Raw genomic sequence first — 19,433 nt, 5'->3', positions numbered from 1 at the left:
GGAAGTATGATGCCTCGAGTTTTGTTCTTCTTTCTCTAGATTGTTTTGCCTATTCAAGGTCTTTTGTAGTTCCATGCAAATTTTTGTATTTTTTTTTTTCTATCTGCGTAAAAAATGCCATTGGAATTTTGGTAGGGACTGCATTGAATGTATAGAAGGCTTTGGATTATACAGACACTTAACATAAGTTCTTCTGATTTACAAACATGAGATATCGTTCCATTTATTTGTGTCTTCTTAGATCTATTTTGTCAGTGTCTTATAGTTTTCAGTGTATAGACCTTTCACCTCCTTGGTTAAATGTATTCCTAAAAATTTTATTGTTTTTGATGGGATTTTTAATTTTTCTTTTTGAGATGTCTCAGTGTTAGTGCATAGAGACAAAAATGATTTCTGTATCCTACAAGTTTTTTGTGGAATCTTTAGGATTTTCTATGTATAAGTATATGTCATCTGCAAATAGAGACAATTTTACTTCTTACCTTCCAACTCAAATACCTTTTATTTCTTTTTCTTAACTAATTGCTCTGGCTAAAGCTTCTAGTACTATGTTAAATAGGAATGGTGAGAGTAGGCATCTTTATCTTGTTCCTGATTTAGGAGGAAAAACTTTTAGCTTTTCACCACTGAGTCTGATGTTAGAAGAGGTTTTATCATATATGGACTTTATTATTTTGAGGTATGTACCCAATTTGTGTAGAGCTTTTATCATAAAAGAGTGTTAAATTTAGTCAACTGCTTTTTTCTGCATCTATTGGGAGGATCATATGAGTTTTATCCTTTATTCTATGTGGTATATCATGTTTATTGATTTGTATATGTTGAATCATCCTGGTATTCCAGGGATAAATCCCATTTGATCATGGTATATGACCCTTTTACACTGCTCTTAAATGTGGTTTTCTGTTTTGCATTTTTATTCTTCAGGGTTATTGCTCTGTAGTTTTCTTTTCTTGCAGTGTCCTAAACTGGCTTGGGTATCAGGGTAATGCAGGCCTCATTTGAAAGTGGCTCCTTCTCTTCCATTGTTTGGAAGAGTTTGAGAAGGATTGGTATTAATTCTTCTTTAAAAGTTTGGTGGAATTCACCAGTGAAGCCATCTGGTCCTAGGCTTTTCTTTGTTAGGAGGCTTTTGATTAAGGATTCAATCTCTTTACTAGTTATTAATTTGTTCAGATTTTTATTTCTTTATGATTCAGCCTTAGCAGGTTGTATGTTTCTAGAAATGTATCCATTTCTTCTAGGTTATCCAATTTGTTGGTGAATAATTATTTATAGTAGTCTCTTACGATCCTTTGTATTTCTGTGGCATCACATAATAACTTGTCTGTCCTCTGTCATTTATCATATTGTTTATTTGAGTCCTCATTTATAATTTTGCTTATTTGAGTTCTCTCTCCTTTTTAATGAGTTTGTCAATAAATGTTTGTCAATTTTATTTACCTTTTGAAAAAACCAATTCTTAGTTTCATTGATTTTTTTCTATTGTCTTTCTAGTCTTTATTTTATTTCTGCTTTAATTGTTATTATTTCCTTTCTTCTGCTTACTCTGAGCTTTGTTTTTTTCATATTTTTCTAATTCCTTGGGGTATAAAATTAGATTGTTTACTTGAGGTCTTCCTTTTTTCCTAATGTAAGACTTTCTCACTATCAAATTCCCACTTAAAACTGCTTTTGGGGGGACGGGAAGATGGTGGCACTGTGAGAAGAAGCAGAGAGCCCTTGCTCCCAGCCACAGACTCAATTTACCGCTAAAATACTGAATAACCAGCTTGGAAAAACTAGAGAAATATATCTGAGCAGACATACTTTGAATCAGGAGCACTAGAGAAATATCATAGAGACTGCACCCGTACAACAGTTCACACGATGTGGTTGAGGCTGAGACACACAGTTAACCAACCTGAGAGGAGAGTCCTCCCAAGGACTAGTCAACAATAATCTAGACCAAATCACAACAGGAAAACCCAAAGAACCCACAAAAGGGACACCCACAAAAGGGACACACCTAGAGCAAAGAGCTCAGAAGTATAAGGAAAACACACCTCTGGGCTCCACTGGACACACACTACAAAATCCCTCCCCACAAGACTGGGAGACAGCAAATATATCTAATTTATAGATAAAAACACTAAGAGCCACCAAAATGAGGAGACAAAGAAACAACCCCAAACTAAAGAGAAAGAAAAATTGCCAGAAAAATACCTTGATGAGATGGAGTTAAACAAGTTATCAGAAATAGAGTTTAGAGTAATGGTAATAAAGGTGCTCAAGGAAATTAATGAGAACAATAAGACACTTAATGGTAAGGTTGAGGAACTTAGTGAAAACATGAGAAAAAAGATAAATATCAAAAATAAGAATCAGGCAGAAATGAAGAATACTATATCTGATATCAAGAATATGCTGAAAGGAATTAAAAGCAGGCTCAATGAAGCAGAGGATAGAAAAAGTGACTTAGAAGATAAGGTAGAAAAAAACCACTCAATCAAAACAGCAAAAATAAAAAACACTTAAAAAGCATGAGGACAGTCTAAGGGAGCTTTGGGACAACATGAAACAACATTTGCATCATAGGAGTGTCAGAGGGGGAGGAAAGAGAGCAAGGGATAGAGAACTTGGTGGAGGAAACAATGACAGAAAACTTGCCTATGTTGGCGAGGGAGAAAGCCACACAAGTTCAGGAAGTACAGAGGGTTCCAAATAAGAGGAACCCAAAGAGACCCACTCCAAGACACATCATAATTAAAATGGCAAATGTCAATGACAAAGAGAGACTATTAAGGGCTGCAAGAGAGAGACAAGCAGTGACCTACAAGGGAACCCTCATAAGGCTGACAGCAGTTTTCTCAACAGAACACTTCAGGCCAGAAAGGAGTGGCATGAAGTTCTCAAAGTAATGAAAAGCAAGAACATACAACCAAGATTGCCTTATCCATCAAGGCTATCATTTAAAATTGAAGGTGAAATAAAGAGCTTCCCACACAAAAAAGCCTAAGGGAGTTCAGTGCCACCAAACCAGCATTGCAAGAAATGCTAAAAGGACTGCTTTAAGAAAAAGAAGGAATAGTGAGAGAAAGGTACATCAGCATAAAGGGGAAAAATTGCATTAAATAAGTTGATATCGATAGTAACCTTAAATGTAAACAGAATAAATGGTCCAATCAAGGGACATAGGGTAGCTGAATGGGTAAGAAGACAGGACCCAAATATATGCTGTCTACAAGAGACCCACCTGAGAGCAAAAGACTCACACAGGCTAAAGTGAAGGGATGGAGTAAAATATTCCATGCAAATGGAAAGAAAAAGAAAGCTGGAGTAGCAATACTTATTTCTGACAAAAATAGACTTCAAAATAAAGACCATAGCCCAGCCAGGCATTGCTCAGCGGTTGAGCATCGACCTAGGATCCAGGAGATCGGGGTTCAATTCCCATCAGGGCACATGCCCGGGTTGCGGGCTGCAGCCAGTCAATGACTGTCTCATGATTGATGTTTCTCTCTCTCTCTCTCCCTCTTCCTTCCTCTCTCTGAAATCAATAAAGATATATTTTTTAAAATTTTTTTAAATTAAAAAATAAAGACCATAGCAAGAGACAAAGATGGTCTATCCAACAGGAAGATATAACCCTTATAAATATATATGCACCCAATATAGGAGCACCTAAATATATTAAAAAATTCTTGGTGGATTTTAAGGAGGAGATCGACAGCAACACAATCATAGTGGGGGAATTTACCACCCCACTGTGAGCATTGGACAGATCATCAAGACAAAAAATCAACAGGGAAACGCAGAACTTAAATGACACACCAGATCTAATGGATTTAATTGACATTTACAGAACATTTCATCCCAAAGCAGCAGAATACCCACTCTTCTCAAGTGCACATGGAACATTCTCAAAAATAGACCACACGTTAGGGCACAAGGCAGGTCTCTACAAATTCAAGACTGAAATCATATCAAGCATCTTCTCGGATCACAATGCCATGAAAATAGAAATCAACCACTATAAAAAACCTCAAAAATATTCAAACACATGGGGGCTAATTAGCATGTTACTAAACAATGAATGGGTTACCCATGAGATCAAGGGAGAAATCAAACACTTCATGGAAAAAAATGAAAATGAACAGACAACAACCCAAAATCTTTGGGACACAGCGAAAGAAGTTCTGAAAGTTCGCAGTAGTACAGGCTTACCTCCAGAAGCAAGAAAAAGCTTTTCTAAACCATCTAACCCTACAACTAAAAGAACTAGAATGAGGACAGATACATGCAAAAAAATGAAACTAGACCACCAACTTTCACCATACACAAAAACAAACTCAAAATGGATAAAAGACTTAAATATAAGTCACAAAACCATAAAAATCCTGGAAGAAAACATAGGCAGTAAAGTCACAGACATCCCACGTAGTAGGATTTTCACTCATACATCTCCTAGGGCAAGAGAAACAAAAGAAAAAAATAAACCTATGGGACCACATCAAACTAAAAAGCTCTGCACAGCAAAAGAAAACAGCCTCAAAATACAAAGGAACCCCACAGTCTGGGAAAACATATTTGCCAAGGATGCATCTGATAAGGGGCTAATTTCCAAAGTGTACAAAGAACTCACACTACTCAGCAAGAGGAAGACAAACAACCCAATTAAAAAATGGGCAAAGGACCTGAATAGACACTTCTCCAAAGAGGACAGACAGATGGCCAAGAGACACATGAGAAAATGCTCAACGTTGCTAATCATCAGAGATGCAAATTAAAACCACACTGAGGTCTCACCTCACACCTGTCAGAATGGCTCCATCAACAAATCAACAAACGACATGTGCTGGGGAGGGTGTGGAGAAAGGGGAGCCCTGGGGCACTGCTGGGGGGAATGCAGACTGGGGCAGCCACTGTGGAAAACAGTGTGGAGGTTCCTCAAAAAATTAAAAGTGGAGCTGCCGTTTGACTCAGTGATCCCACTTCTAGGAATATATCCTAAGAATCCTGAAACATTCATCAGAAAGGATATATGCACCCCTATGTTCATAGCAGCACAGTTTACAATAGCTAAGATCTGGAAACAGTCCAAGTGCCCATCAGTAGATGAGGGGATAAAAAGCTGTGGGACATTCACACCATGGAATAGTACACAGCTGTAAAGAAGAAGGATCTCTTGCCCTTTGGGACGGTATGGATGGACCTGGAGAAAATTATGCTGAGTGAAATAAGCCAGGCAGAGAAAGACAAACATCATATGATCTCACTTATATGTGGAATCTAAAGAACTTAATAAACTGATGGACAGAAATGATTCGATGACATGGAAGCAGGATCAGACTGACGAATGTCAGAGGGATGGAGGAGGGCAGGTGGGTGGAAGGGGAGAGAGTAACCAAAGAACTTACATGCATATATTCTCAACCCAAGGACACAGACAATGGTGGGGAGCGGGACTGGGGAGGGGTGTGGGACGAGGTAGAATGGGTCATTGGGGAGAAAAAGGGACATCTGTAATGTTTTGAACAAAAATTTTTAAAAAACAAAAAAATGCTTTTGCTGCACCCCATAGGTTTTGATATGCTGCATTTCCATTTTCATTTGTCTCAAGATACTTTCTGATTTCCCTTTTGACCGACTGGTTGGTCAGGGATGTGTTGTTTAATTTACATGTATTTGTGATTTTTTTTCAGTTTTCTCTTTGTTATTGATTTCTAACATGATTACCATCATGGTTAGAAAAGTTCTTTGATATGATTTCAATCTTCTTAAATTTCCTAAGGCTTGCTTTGCAGCCCCACATAGGCTCTGTCCTGAAGACTGTTCCACGTGTGCTCGGGAAATATGTTTTTTCTGGAGCTGTTGGATGAAATGTTTTATATAACTCTGTTAGGTCTAGGTAGTCTATAGTGTTATTCAGGTCTGCTGTTTCCTTATTAATTTACTGTCTGGATGATCTATCCAATATTGAAAGTGGGGCATTGAAGTCCTCTGCTATTATTGTATTGCTGTCTATTTCTCCTTCAGTTCTCTAATATTTACTTTAAGTATTTATGTGCCCCAGTGTTGGGTGCATATGTAGTTACAGCTGTTATGTCCTTTTGATGAATCCACAGCTTTATTGCTATATAGTAACTTTCTTTGTCTCTTGTGACCAAATTTGACTGCTGGCAGACTGTAGCTATGGGGTGGGGATCCTGGAGCTAAGTACAGGGATATTTTAGGAGCTCTGGTGGCACAAACAGGAGAGGCTCCTGCTGGATCCCTGTGCCAGCAGGCCTACTCATGAACTGTGGCTGGGACAAGCTGGAGCCCAGGTTAAGGGCCTTTTCAGAATCTACAGTCTGACAGAGTTTATCGGGGTTACTTCCAGAGGCTCGCAGACTGCAGCCAAGAAAGGATGGAGCCAGTTCATGGCCTACTTCAGGGTCCACAGCCAGGATCAAAGTCTGTATGCCTATTTCCTGACATGGGTCCCTTGGCTTATGGTCCCTGTGACAGAACAAAAGCCAACTGGGGTTGTAGCGTAAGTTCTCAGGGGTATTGAGTGATTTCTGGATCTGCAGCTGAGACCATGGTCTGCAATAAGCCACCTGGGTGTGAGCTCACCTTTTCAAACAGCTCTCCTCAGACTTGGACTGCATAAGGTTTCACGATCTCCTACCTCAATCCCAAAGCTCCAGCAAAGGGACTTTTGTCCCTGGATGGATGCCAAATTACTCTTGAAGGGGGATACAAGTGAGGGACATCTTACTTGGACATCTTGCTCAATAAATTGTTTTAATTAGGGATTGAATCTAGCTTTCATTTCAGACACCAACTTGATTGATAGTGGCTGGTTGGTGCAGGGCTCTGTGAAAAATTCTGAGGCAGTTCCTGGGCTTAGAGAGAACACCATGCTTGGTTAGCAATGTCTGCCATGGGCATTACACAGGGCAGTGGCAATCCAGAGCTGGGGGCCTGCCGTCCCTGGCCTGTGGTGGTGGTTGGAACTTTCTGCTGGGTCGTGCCCTCACATGGCCTTGGCAAGCTGTTCAGATGCCTTGGTAGCAACTGGGTAGTTTTGCTGTATATTTATCTTGCTTAATGTACAAGAACTAATTTTGCACTAATTAAAACTGTATTTTAATTTAAATAACTGATTAATGAACATATTATATACACATATTTGCGCTCTCACGAGGTGTTTAAGCTTTCAAAATATATTCTGATGCCAAAAAAGATGGAAAATCTATTAGGATGAATGCAAAAATTAACTGACTTTAGATGGAAATATGCTAGTGATTCCTTATTTTTATTTTTTCATGAAACTTTGGAATGTTATTTCTCTTCATTCTACAAACAGGCATTCTGGAAAAAGGAGAAGATTATGTTAATAGAAATTACACAAGCCACAGCATATAGAAAGCCTCAAAAAATATTTTAGTAAAAACTATAGCAGGATAATTTCTTCCCCAAAAGTAGTGCCTACACTAACTTTTAAGCCTGCCAATCCCGAGTCCCGTGGCCTCGCCTCTTTCCCGCAGCCGTGCACTTACTCCTCTGGTTACTGGTGGTTGTTATTTTAAAGGCACCATCTGACCCTCTATAATCCCCAGATTGTGTTTCAGTGGATTTCAGTTGGACAGAGGCAGATAAATATTTTTTTCAATTTTAGAAGCCTCCATCATACCTACAAGTATTTTTTAAAGTGATGCTAGTTTGTGTTACATGCAAACTTTTGCTGAGCCAAGTCAGGAAATGTCTAGTGATCAAAGACAGCGAGCACCTTGTGGGATTTATCAGGGTGGAAAATTGAAGCCAACAATGCAGATTTCTGTTTTGAAGCATTGAGCAAATGATACTTTTTATTACTTTCAGAATACAACCCAGGAAACATGTGCTGTATATAAAGAATGATGTTGGTCACAGGATTAGGGAGACAACCTCACTGCAACTAAAATAAATAAATAAATAAAAATGGTAGGGGCCTAGTCGCGTAGCTCAGTTGGTTAGAGCATCGTCCCGATATGCCAAGGATGCAGGTTCAATCTCAGGTCAGGGCACATACAAGAAACAAACAATGAATGAATCAATAAGTGGAACAACAAATCCCCCCCCCTCCTTCTCTTTCCCCCTCCCTCTGTCTTTCTCCCCCACTCTCCCCTCTCTCTCCCCGTCTCTCTCCCTCCCACTGTCCCTCCCTCTCTCTTTCTCCCTCCGTCCCTCCCTCTCTCTCCCTCTCTCTCTCCCTCCCTCTCTCAAATCTATAAACTGGGGGGGGGGGGGGGCAGTGACCACGGATCAGCCTCCAGTTCTGATTCTCTTAATAGTTTTGTGGTTGTTTCTCCCCTTCTGGGTTAAGTTTCTAAACTCCTAGAAGAAAACATGTTTTCGTATATGAAATTCTGAAGATAGTATAAACCATATTGCTAAAAAGTGTCCCTGGCCCAGTGAAATGGTTTACTGAGAATGTGATATGAGCCAGTGAAACCGAAAAGTCGTGGAATAATCCTGCATGGTGGGTGTGCCTCAGGCTGGAGAAACACGAATCAGCAGCACTTATCATCTGGGGCACTTTCTCACCCCTAATGCCACGTCTTTATCTAGAATAACAAGAGCTCACACGGTGAGACTGTGGCTTTCAGTTGCAACTTGAAGACCTGCTACAGTATGGTTGGCTATTCTGAACTGCTCTTGGTTATTTTTGGTTCAAGTTGTTTTAAAAGTTGTCACACAACCTCGAATGCCTCAGTGTGTAAACCAACACTCTGGTCACTCTCCAGGCTGCATACAGTTGCCAGGTGGTGGTATCTGGGCTCTGGTGGAGAAGGCAGGATCCCCAGGGAGCTCTGTTGCACAGCACACACCCTGATGGGAGACCTGGTCCTGAACGTCAGGGCAGAGGAGGCGATGTACGAGTTATGGCTTTCTTTGTGTTCCTACTGACTTCATACACTTATCAAATTATTTTTGAAAAGTGCTTTGGATACTTTTGATAAATACTATACATGTCCTCCTTTTCTCCCCAGCCATCCAAGTGGCTCATTCATTCGCCCAACCAAAATACTAGACAACTTTTTGTGTGCACTGAACCACAGGAAGACATAAAAACAGCCCGGCCGGGCTTGGCTCAGCGGTTGAGCATCAACCTAGGATCCAGGAGATCATGGTTGGATTCCCAGTCAGGGCACATGCCCTGGTTGCGGGCTCGACCCCCAATGACTCTCTCGTCATTGATGCTTCTGTCTCTCTCTCCCTCTCCCTTCCTCTCTCTGAAATCAATAAAGATACACTTTTTTAAAAGTCATAAAAACAGAGACACCCCTGGTTCTTACAAAGCTTTCTATGAGAAATTGGCAAACCTTTTGCTATAAAGAATGCAAGGAGTAACCAAGTGTTCACTTAGGCAATCTTATCCTCTATGTGTTAGATGTCATCTCTTCTCCCTTTTACACGGTAAGAAAGGGGAAAATACCTTAATTCAAAACGTTTCCGTTTGAAGAACTAGCTCCTGGCATGTCCTGTCGAGCAGCATGGCCAGCCCTTACTCACAGTCACTGCAGTCTGCCTGCAGGTAGGGGTACTAGCATTCAAGACAGGCTAACCATTCATCTCAAATGCAAAGGGGAGAGTGCACACACACACACACACACACCATGGAACAGAGGGAAAAACTAACATCGTGAGAAGAAGGCGGCCAGCTGGTGAAGTGGAAGAGCTAACGCATAAGGAACAGAGGCAGTGAGAGGGGGCCTTGCCCTCGGGAAAGGGTGCTGTGACGGAAGGTGGCTGAGGGTCCAGAGAGGAAGCAGCCTCTACAGACCGGGGAAGAACAATAAGGGCTCTTGGAGGAGGTGATATTTAAGCTGCTTTTGAAATTTAGAGTGAGGTCAGCTGGGAAAATGGGACACAGATGATATTCCAAGTGAATGTATAAGCAAGGGAGGGCAAGACAGAACCTGATGGGCGACGCAGAGATCAGCGTTCCCAAGATGAAATGGTCCACAAGCAACCACAAGTGCGCACTTGTGTACTCTTCACGATTTTCTGAGCGCTTTCACGGACACTCTCGGTCGGTTCCAACGGCAACCTGTCGGGTAGACTCATTTTGGAACGTTTCGCAGATGTGACCCTCACCTAGAGGGGTGAGTGAACGGCCCGCAGGGAAGAGCGTCCGAGCCGGGCTGCAGCTTCCAATGCCCAACTCTGGCTTTTCCCCTGCCTTCCAGCTGCCTCCGCTTGGAATCGGCCGCAGACGCCGAGTGTCCCAGCTGAGGGACGCGCGAGCAGGAGCAGGTGGTTGTGTCGCTGGTCCCGGAGTTTTCACCTGCGTCCTGGAAAGCGGATTAGGATTAAAGGGCTAACGGAAGGGATTTACATTCTATAAATTAATATAGCAAAGTTTTGCCAGTTCGAACTGGATTTTGAGGCAGCTTAGGTATGGAGACAAGATTAGGGATTAATATCTTCATTCCTATGCTGCTATTTCACCTGTGTGTAGATTTAATGCTTTCTTTATGAACTAGTATTAACATGTTCAATAAAACAATACACTTTGGTATTTTTTCTACAAAAATCAATGATGTGATTATGAACTTAGCACACAGGCAGGTGGTATTTATTGTCCTTTGCTAACCCAGCAACCATGTCTTCTGCTGATGGCAGCACCCAGTGGTTCTTCCACACGGGCAGGAGTGTTGCGGGCGGCCAGCCAGGGTGCCCCTCCCCGGGCCGCCCGCTGAGGACCAGGTGCTGTTCCCGGGGCTTGAATCTTAAACCTGAAACCTGAAGACCAAATGGCAGGTGTCTGTCTCTGCCGGGCGTGTGGAAGACGCCTCCCTTAGTTCCTGCTGACCAGACTTCTGGAGCCTGCGGCTCTACCACCAGAACTCATTCAGAAGCCATCCACTTTTACTCTAATCAAAAAAAAAAAATTAATAAAAATAATTTTAAAAAGAAAGAGGCGGCTCGGGGCCTTGCTGTTACGCTCTGTCCGGCTCACGCTGCGCCCCTCTCCTGGGTTTCCTCAGTAGCTTCCCAAATGCCTCCTGCGGCCCCTGCTGCCCCAGGAAATCCATCCTCATGCAGCTGGGGATCTTTTAAGGTCACAAATCATCTTATTCCCTTGAAATCCTTTTGTAGTGGCTTACGATTGCATTTAAATTTAGAATAAAATAGGGACTCCTCACCATCTGTACGTTGTCTGGCCCCTGCACCTGCGCAGACCTAACGTCCCGTCGCTTACCCCGCTCCTTACCCCCCAACCTGCCCCAAGGAGAGCGGGGCGTGCGAGGGAGGGAGGGCGGGGAGTAGCCGTCCTGGGAAACTGCAAATTACTTCAGCAATCAATTGACCCTCAATCATGAAAATGCATCATCATTCCTTCTGCACGTGGGCTCCGAGCCCTGTCTCTGCCCAGGCGCCGGGGACGACAGTACACGGACAGGCACAGGCTCTGATCCCGTTTTGCTCGTGTCCTCACGGAGGCTGAGGGTGAAGGTGAGAGCATCCGACGGGATCCACCGCAGCCTAACGGCTCCCGCGGGGATCTCGCGGCGACGCTTTGTGAGTGGCAGCGGGGAGAGGCTCGCGGATTTGTAAGCTCCAGGGCGCTCATCCGCGACAGCCACCCTTACAGCACTGCAGTCCTGTTCCTGCCCAGGCATAGGGAACGGTGTTAGTGCATTCGGAGGAAGAAACCATTCGTGGAGAAATAGGACTACCTTGAAATTACAGAACAAATGCCAAGTCATGAATGCTAACAGGCGAAAGACAGATTTAATTTCTGTCATCTTTAGAAAAAGAGAAACAGGAAAGCGTTTTCAGATCGCACTCGGGTCAAATATGATTAATTACGTGCTCTAACCGAGGGATCCTCCCAGCAAAGACAGCCACAGGGTCCTGCACAGTGGGCTTTGCGGGGTCTCACTTACATGACAGAAACGGCAGGACAACCTTGAAAGAAAAAGTGACAGCACCAAGCAAGCACCACATGCTCAGAGCGGTTATCTCGTAACTGATTTCAATTTTTTCTTTCTGCTTATCTCTAGTTTCTGTTTTTCTATAATAAACATTTATGATATACATGATTAAAATCAAGTTATTTTAAAGAGAGGAAAGAGTTAATTTCTTTCCAGTGACCATATTTTGCAGCCCTTTCTTTGGAAAGGTACCAAAGAAGAGACGGCTCGCCCCTTAGTAAGATTTGATAAAATTCTTGAAACACCAAACATGGTTTCAGGTTGTGCTTCTCAAGTTTCTTGAAGCTCGGGCCTTTTCTCCAATGTCCTGATGCTTCTTGAGTAACAGAATTGTGATATCTAAATTTCTCCTTGCATTTCAATCAACTGAAGTGCCCTCTGCCTGTATCCTCAGGCATCCGTGCCACCAACCTTGAGATTCTTTTCCACTCTCAAAAGCCCTACATTTTTTCCTAGCTTTACCTTTTGTTTTAAATTTCACTTATATGTTGAGGTGAAATGTGCACTGAGGAGCATGCCCAGATCTCAGGTGTAGAAATAGGTGACTTGTGACAAATGCATTCACCTATGTGACCAACACTCAGTCAAGACACGGCTGCCACCCCAGAAAGTGCCCCAGTGCCAACTTTCCAGTCAATCCCACCCTCTGAAGCAAGTGCTCTTTTGATTTCTATCTCCAGGGGTTTTCTTTGCCAGTTCGTGATCTCCATTTAAATAGAATCTTGCAGCATGAATTCTTTTGTGTCTGGTTTCTTTCATTCAACTTAATCTTCTTGAAATTCAGTCATGTTGCTGTGTCTGTTTGGAGCAGCCTCCCCTTGGATGCCTGGACCACAACCTTCTGTCCAGAGACTTGACCAGCAACTTTTTAAAAGTGGCTTTTTATTTTGTGAGATAATTCAGAAAAATTAATAGAATCTCATATAATAAATACTAGTGGGAACATATTTATCATCTAACTATTTGCTTCTAGTATTTTTATTCAACATTTTTTGAGTATTTTTCAACTGTGGTAAAAAGCCTATAACATAAAATTCATCACCTTAACCATTTTAAAGTCTACAGTTCAGTGAAGTTAAGTATATTAACACTGTTGTGCAGTGGGTCTCCAGGTTTTCATCTGTAAAACTGGAGCTCTGTGCCCACCAGCTCCCCACTTCTGCCTCCCTCAGCCCGGTCCGCCCCCCTCCTAGCCTGACTCTGGTCTGACTCCCGCAGGCACCGCATGGAAGTGAATCAAACAGTATTTGTCTTCTTGCCACTGGCTTACTCTGTCTCCCATCGTGCCCCCGGTTCCATTCGGGTGGCAGCAGGTGACAGGGCGTCCTCGTGGGAGGCTGGATACTGCGTGGCTCTCACCCCGCCCGCCGTGCGCAGTGGCATCCCTCTGCGGCCCTGCTTTCAGCTATTCTGGTTTTAAGCCACATTGGTAAGGTTTTGAGAAACTGGCAGCCTTTTTCAGACAGTCGCTTGTGCCATTTTACATTCCCGCCAACGGGCCGCAAATGCTTTTGAGGGAGCGAGTGTCAGGGTGACACTTTGTCCCCGGCCGCCTGCCCCTCGCCGCCCCGTGCCCAGGGCAGCCGCTGTCCCCAGCGCGCCTCCTCGGCCGAGCATGTTCCCTGCGGCGCGGCGCCGTTCGCATCGGCCACTGCGGGTGCGGCGCCTGCAGTCGCCCTGGCGTCTGCTGTCCTCGCCACAGTGTCTGCGTCTCTCTGCGGTCACGCGAGGTCCTGCAGCTTTCCTGCAAGTCACCTAAGGGTGCCCAGGTGTTACACATGGTTTTAAACGGCCTGACTCTTATTTTGCTCGGCGTTCAGAAAACTCTCATTCTGAGGACCTGGGTCTTGCTTCAGTTCTGGAAAATTAGCAATAATTTCTCTTCAAATATTGCTTCTTCACCACTCTCCCCGCTCTCATTCTGGAATTTCTAGTCAACCAGCGTGGGAGCCGTGGGCTCTCTCCGAACCGCAACGGCTTTTTCAGCCTTGGGCCCCGTTCCGAACAGCTCAGCGCTAAGCTCCGGGTGAAAGGCGGCCCCGCTCATCCCAGCCACGCAGAGACTGTTTCCACAGCTGTAGGATTTATTTCCAAGGTTTTCATGTACATCTTTACATTTTCCTACTTAATGATTTATAATTATTTCTTTAAAAATTTTCATTACTATTGACATACAACATTAGTTTCAGGTGTATAACATATAATTACTTCTTAAATAGAAGTTATACTTAATTTCTCTGAACACCTTAAATATGATTATTTTAAAGCCTATCAAAATCTATAAATTAATTTATTCTGTAGTGAACAAATATCCAACATAGTGATTCTGCTCGTTATGATTTTTTCCACATAACTTCCTCCCTGACCCATTTACTTACTGTCTTCTCCGTAAAAAACATATTGTCTTAATTCTTACGCTTTTACTTAAAGATAGTGCAACAGCAGGACATGCTAGCCTCCCCATGATGATGCCAGGACGCTTATATGCACAGGAATGTTGCCTCTATATAAATGCACACTTAGAATATGGGTTCAGGGTTTTCTGATTATAAAATTATATATACTAGTAAATATTCAAATAACTTGGAAATGTTTAAAGAAGGAAACAGGGTCTGTTTCATGTTGATATAGATGCTCTCAGACTTTTTTCTGTGCTTATACATAAAATAAGTATTTACATGTTTTTAAATAATTTAACAAAATGTGCTATTTAATAATAGGCAGCTTTGTGGTATTAGGTAGTAGGAATAGAATATAGTTTATTTGATTAATTCCTAGTCTTTGAGCATTTGTGTTGTTTCCAGGTCTCTGTAATAAACAATACTACAAACACACTTTTAAATATCTAAAGTTGTGAGGATCTTCTAAAATAAAATATGCGCCTAGATATATTTTATTACCCTTGCTTTTTGTTATTGTAGTAAAATATACGTAACATAAAACTTACCAGATTAACCATTTTGAATGTACAGTTCAGTGGCATTAAGTGTATTCACACGGTTGGGCAATCGGCCTTGCTTTTAACTGTGAATTCACAGGTTGATTAAAAAAATCTCTGGAACAAAGTGTGCAACTGACAATTCTTGATAAATCGGAGGCATCTCTCAGTTTTTAAGTATTTTAATATCTCTGCCTTTGAGAATGTGGACTTTTGTCAACGTAGTTGGGAAATGTATCTGTGAGGTATCCAAAAAAAAAGACTTGACATGTGCCTGTTATATTTACAAGTGTCATGGGAAATTATAAATGGGCTGTTGTAAAAGATGCTGAAACTTTAAGGGTTAACGTGTCTTGTCCTGGAAGCTGGTCAGACCTGCATTTATTTTTCCCGTTTCAGAGGCTCAGAGCCCACATTAGTAAGAAGATTAACGCAGTTATTCTAAAATCAACATAGATTATCTGGGGTTATTTTCTCTGCTTTAAAAAGTAAGCAGCATTTATTTGTTTTTCTGGAAGTAGGAAAAAGCCTGGATCAAAAAATAAAATGAAATAAAATAAAAATCATTGGTAATCCCTCCACTTGGAGTTGTGACATTTTAGAGTATTTTCTTTCATTCTTTTTTCTATGCTAACATATAATACATACTGTTTCTTTTCTTTATTTTATTTGACTTGCTTAGATCAACATTTCACAAAATGTGTTCTGAGGAATATTAATCTTATGTGCTAATGTAAAAGTTTTCTGTGCTCAATAATTCAGAAAAACCTATTTTCTCGATTTAGAAATTGACAATTCTCATTGGCATGTTCAAAGCTTTGGGTTAAGAACTCTCTCTCACTCTCTTTAACCCAGCATTCTTCAGACGAATTCTGATCCAAGCATCTTTCTCCCCATGTCTCAAGGTTCTCAGTAGGTGTTTGGAGATGACGGCCCTGCTGCTGCTGACCAGATTATTTGCAATCTGCTAGTTTTTTCACCGCTTTTTATGGGCACCAGCAAGCAGAGCCTTTGCTCTGGGCGCCGTGTGGCTCCCTCCTTTCGGCGCGTGAGCTGCTGTTTCTGCTGCCTGCTGGGGACGCCGAGGAGAGCCCGAAGCTGGAGCCATCAGTCTTTAGTCAAATTCCTATCTCAGTTTTAATATCTGCAAAAGGAGGTTAAGAAAACATTTCAAGATTGTTGTGTGAAGAAGCTGATCTACCGTTTGGGCTCTGGGGAAGCACTTGCCTTATGAATTTAAAAGCCCATCCTGAGGCCATGCAGCTGAGGGTTCAGGAATTTGAGGAGAGCGCCAGGCATTTGTTTCAAACTCAAAAAATCTTCCGGAAGTTTGGAGCCAGTGAGCAGAGTCTCGGTGATTCAAATGGAATTGCATAAGCGAATAGCATGCCAGAACGGGACAGACCTGATTTATTTAGTAACATCTGGGAAGCATTTATAGACATCCTGCCCAGGTACAGCCATGCTCAGGGCTGGAGAGATGGCACAGCCAGCCTCGCCCATCCCCAGCGACTGTGGCGAGACTGGCTATGCCATCTCTGGAAACAGCCAGATCACGAAGGAAGCATTCCTCTCACCAGCAGGCCTCCTTATCAATGTACCCAAGCTGCACACGTTTCTTCTGCATGCATTCTACGTGCTGTTTTGGAAAGAATGAAAAGCCACATATTTTTCAGTCTTGAACAATATTTGTTAGGTGTCAGACACTTTCTAGGCAGAAGGGTCACACAATTTGTTTGTGATGGCCTGATGATAACTAATGCTTAATAAATGTTACCCTGGGTTATGCCATTTGGATTTTTCAAAAACCCTCTAAAGTAGGTGTGTTTACCACCCCACCTTTACATGTGAAGTAATGAGGCCTAGGGGTTGACTCGCTCCATGCGAGGAAGGAATTCTTTTTCTTTTTCCTACTTCCCTCCGATTTCTCCAGCTGGCCCTGTAACCTGCACTGACTGGAGAGAGGTCAGCAGGAGAAAAGCCTGCACATTTACTCCATGGAAGTGTCACTTGACACGGAGCCATCGTAAACATTACCCTGCAGTGCTTTTACGCTGGCCTACGTGAAGAGCAGCGTCACGGGAAGAGGTGGCAGGACAGAGGCTATGAGCCCCAGGAGCGGGCCTGTTGGGCTCTCTCGGCTCCTCACGGCTCCTCCGGAGGCCTCTGTCTTCAGTGCTAAGGGCGCTCCCTCTTCTGGTGCAGGGAGGGCCCCTCTCACCTGAGGGTCTTCTGACCTGCTTCAGGGGACAAGGGCAGGTCAGAGAGTCCTTCCTGCACCTGCTGCTTCTCAGATTCCTTCAGCTTAGAATATTTATATGCCCAAGTGCCATATGTTGGGGCAGCGTGTTCTGAACCTGGTAAAATGCAGTTTCTTAAGCTCTCTAAGCCTGGTCTGTAAACTAAAGACTTGCAACAGCTCTGCGACTTTCACAGTTATGTGTACACCTCAGAATCACCTGAAGAGCTTTCAAAACACACCGATTCCTGGACCCAAGCCTGAGAATTCTGCCCCAGGAGCCTCTGCGTGGGGCCCAGGGCGCTCATGCGTCTCATACCCCCCCAGGGCCTCTGACCTGTGATGCCCCACCCGGCCATAAATGTAATCAGTTGCCCTGCGCTGGCTGCTTTCCTGCGTCACCACAGCAGCCTTCTGATGTGAGGAGTGTGCAGCCGCAGAAGCTCATTAAGGGAGAATGCAACTAAACCGCGTGTGTGAAGCAAGGCCAGTCCCACCACGAAACCCTCCATGTCAGCATGTGGGTAGAGGCACAGTGGAAGCAGCTGGGAGAGATGCGCCCGCCCCGCACACTGATTCAGAAGATGGGCACTCACAGAAGGAGCACCTCTCAGATACTCCGAAATCTGCTGGATCGTCCAAAACGTTCGGTCGCAGCAAAACAAGTGGAATTCATCAGAATAGAATTTGAATCTGAAAGCTCACGAGTTCAAATCATTTTCTGGGGAGAGCTTCATATTTATGTACATGTTGGTTTTCTATTTTCTTTAAAAGTAATTTCATCTAAAAGTCTCAGAGATGCTTTCTGTAAAAACAACAAGATTTTTTAAAGCTTTTTTGTCATTAATTTAATGGTTTCTATTGTGGACACGGTTTATAAAATGTATTACATTTTACAATTGCCTTTGTTTCTGTGGTTATCCATGAAACACAAGAAGAGTGATAGTTAACATTTAGCGAGGGTTCACTATCACACTTAGTCTACATATATACCTCCGTATAACCTCATGTAGTCCCCTCAGCAGCTGCAGATGGTAAATTTTATTCTCTGCTCCCCCTTACATGACGAGGAAACTAGGCTAAGTTGCCCAACATCACTCGGGGTGAAGCTGGGGCTCGAGTCCCGCAGACTGACTCAGGATCTTCCTCTTCATATTTAGATCAGTATTTTCCAAAGTATGACTTTTGGAAAGTTAATTGTACAGGATATTTTTAGGGGATTTTTGAAATTTAAAAAAGGGTGAATTAACTAAATAAGGTTGGAGAATATTAGACTAAACAAATGGGTTTCTTTCCTGTATGATTTCTCAGAGTATCTAAAAGGTCATCAACTTTACAAATCTCTAAAGACAAATGCAGAATGTAACATTCCCCAGTCCTCCTTGAACACAAAACTCTTTTGGGTCCAGTCTTTTTTAGACCACTGGCCTGCAAACTGAGTCTCTGAAACAATCGCCTGCAAATCAGTGGTAGGCAAAGTGGTTTACAAACCTCCCACCCAAGCCAAGCTTTTCCTTTCTTTTCACAGGGATGTAAGGAAGACCTGACTGGTAGTAAGCTGTAAATTGCCGCCATGTACCTGTGCTCTTTACTTTGAAAATGATTATTCACGTAAATTGGGAATACCTCTCTGGGAAATCATTTACCTATATAAACGAAGCCTCTCAACCTTGGGGAGTTCAAGACCAATCACTGGGGTAGGAAGAAAATATTAAAACATCAATTTAAAACTTCTCACTTTTGACTCTTTTTACATATGCTTTGCAATATATGTGTGTGTGTACAAAACATATGCCAAAATTATAAATTTTATTTCTAAATATTTATTACTATTATAAGTGTAATATTTAAGAATATATTATTTGAGCCCTGGCCAGTGTGGCTCAGTTGGCTGAGCGTTGTGCCATGCACTGAGAGGTCAGGGTTCGATTCCTGGTCAGGGCACATGCCCAGGTTGGGGCCTCCACCCCCAGTAGGGGGCGTGCAGGAGGCAGACAATAGACATTTCTCTCTCATTGATGTTTCTCTCTTCTCCCTTCCCCTCTCTAAAATCAATAAAAAAATTTTAAAAATATATTATTTGATTATGTATTATATTAAATATATTATATACTATAAATATTTATAAATGGTGTATATTAGAATAGTAAAATGTATATACTTTGCAAATAATTTTATATATACATATATATGTATATACGATGGGTTGCAATAATATTGTCATAGTAAAACATACAATAGCCTAGAAAAAAACCCTGTAAGTTAAAAAAAAAAAAAAGATATTGAGTTTATTTGCCTAGCA

This window comes from Miniopterus natalensis, chromosome 15, assembly GCF_054644295.1.
Source record: "Miniopterus natalensis isolate mMinNat1 chromosome 15, mMinNat1.hap1, whole genome shotgun sequence".
NCBI lineage: Eukaryota > Metazoa > Chordata > Mammalia > Chiroptera > Miniopteridae > Miniopterus > Miniopterus natalensis.
The sequence above is the reverse complement of the archived record's forward strand: the minus strand, read 5'-3'. Positions refer to the sequence as shown.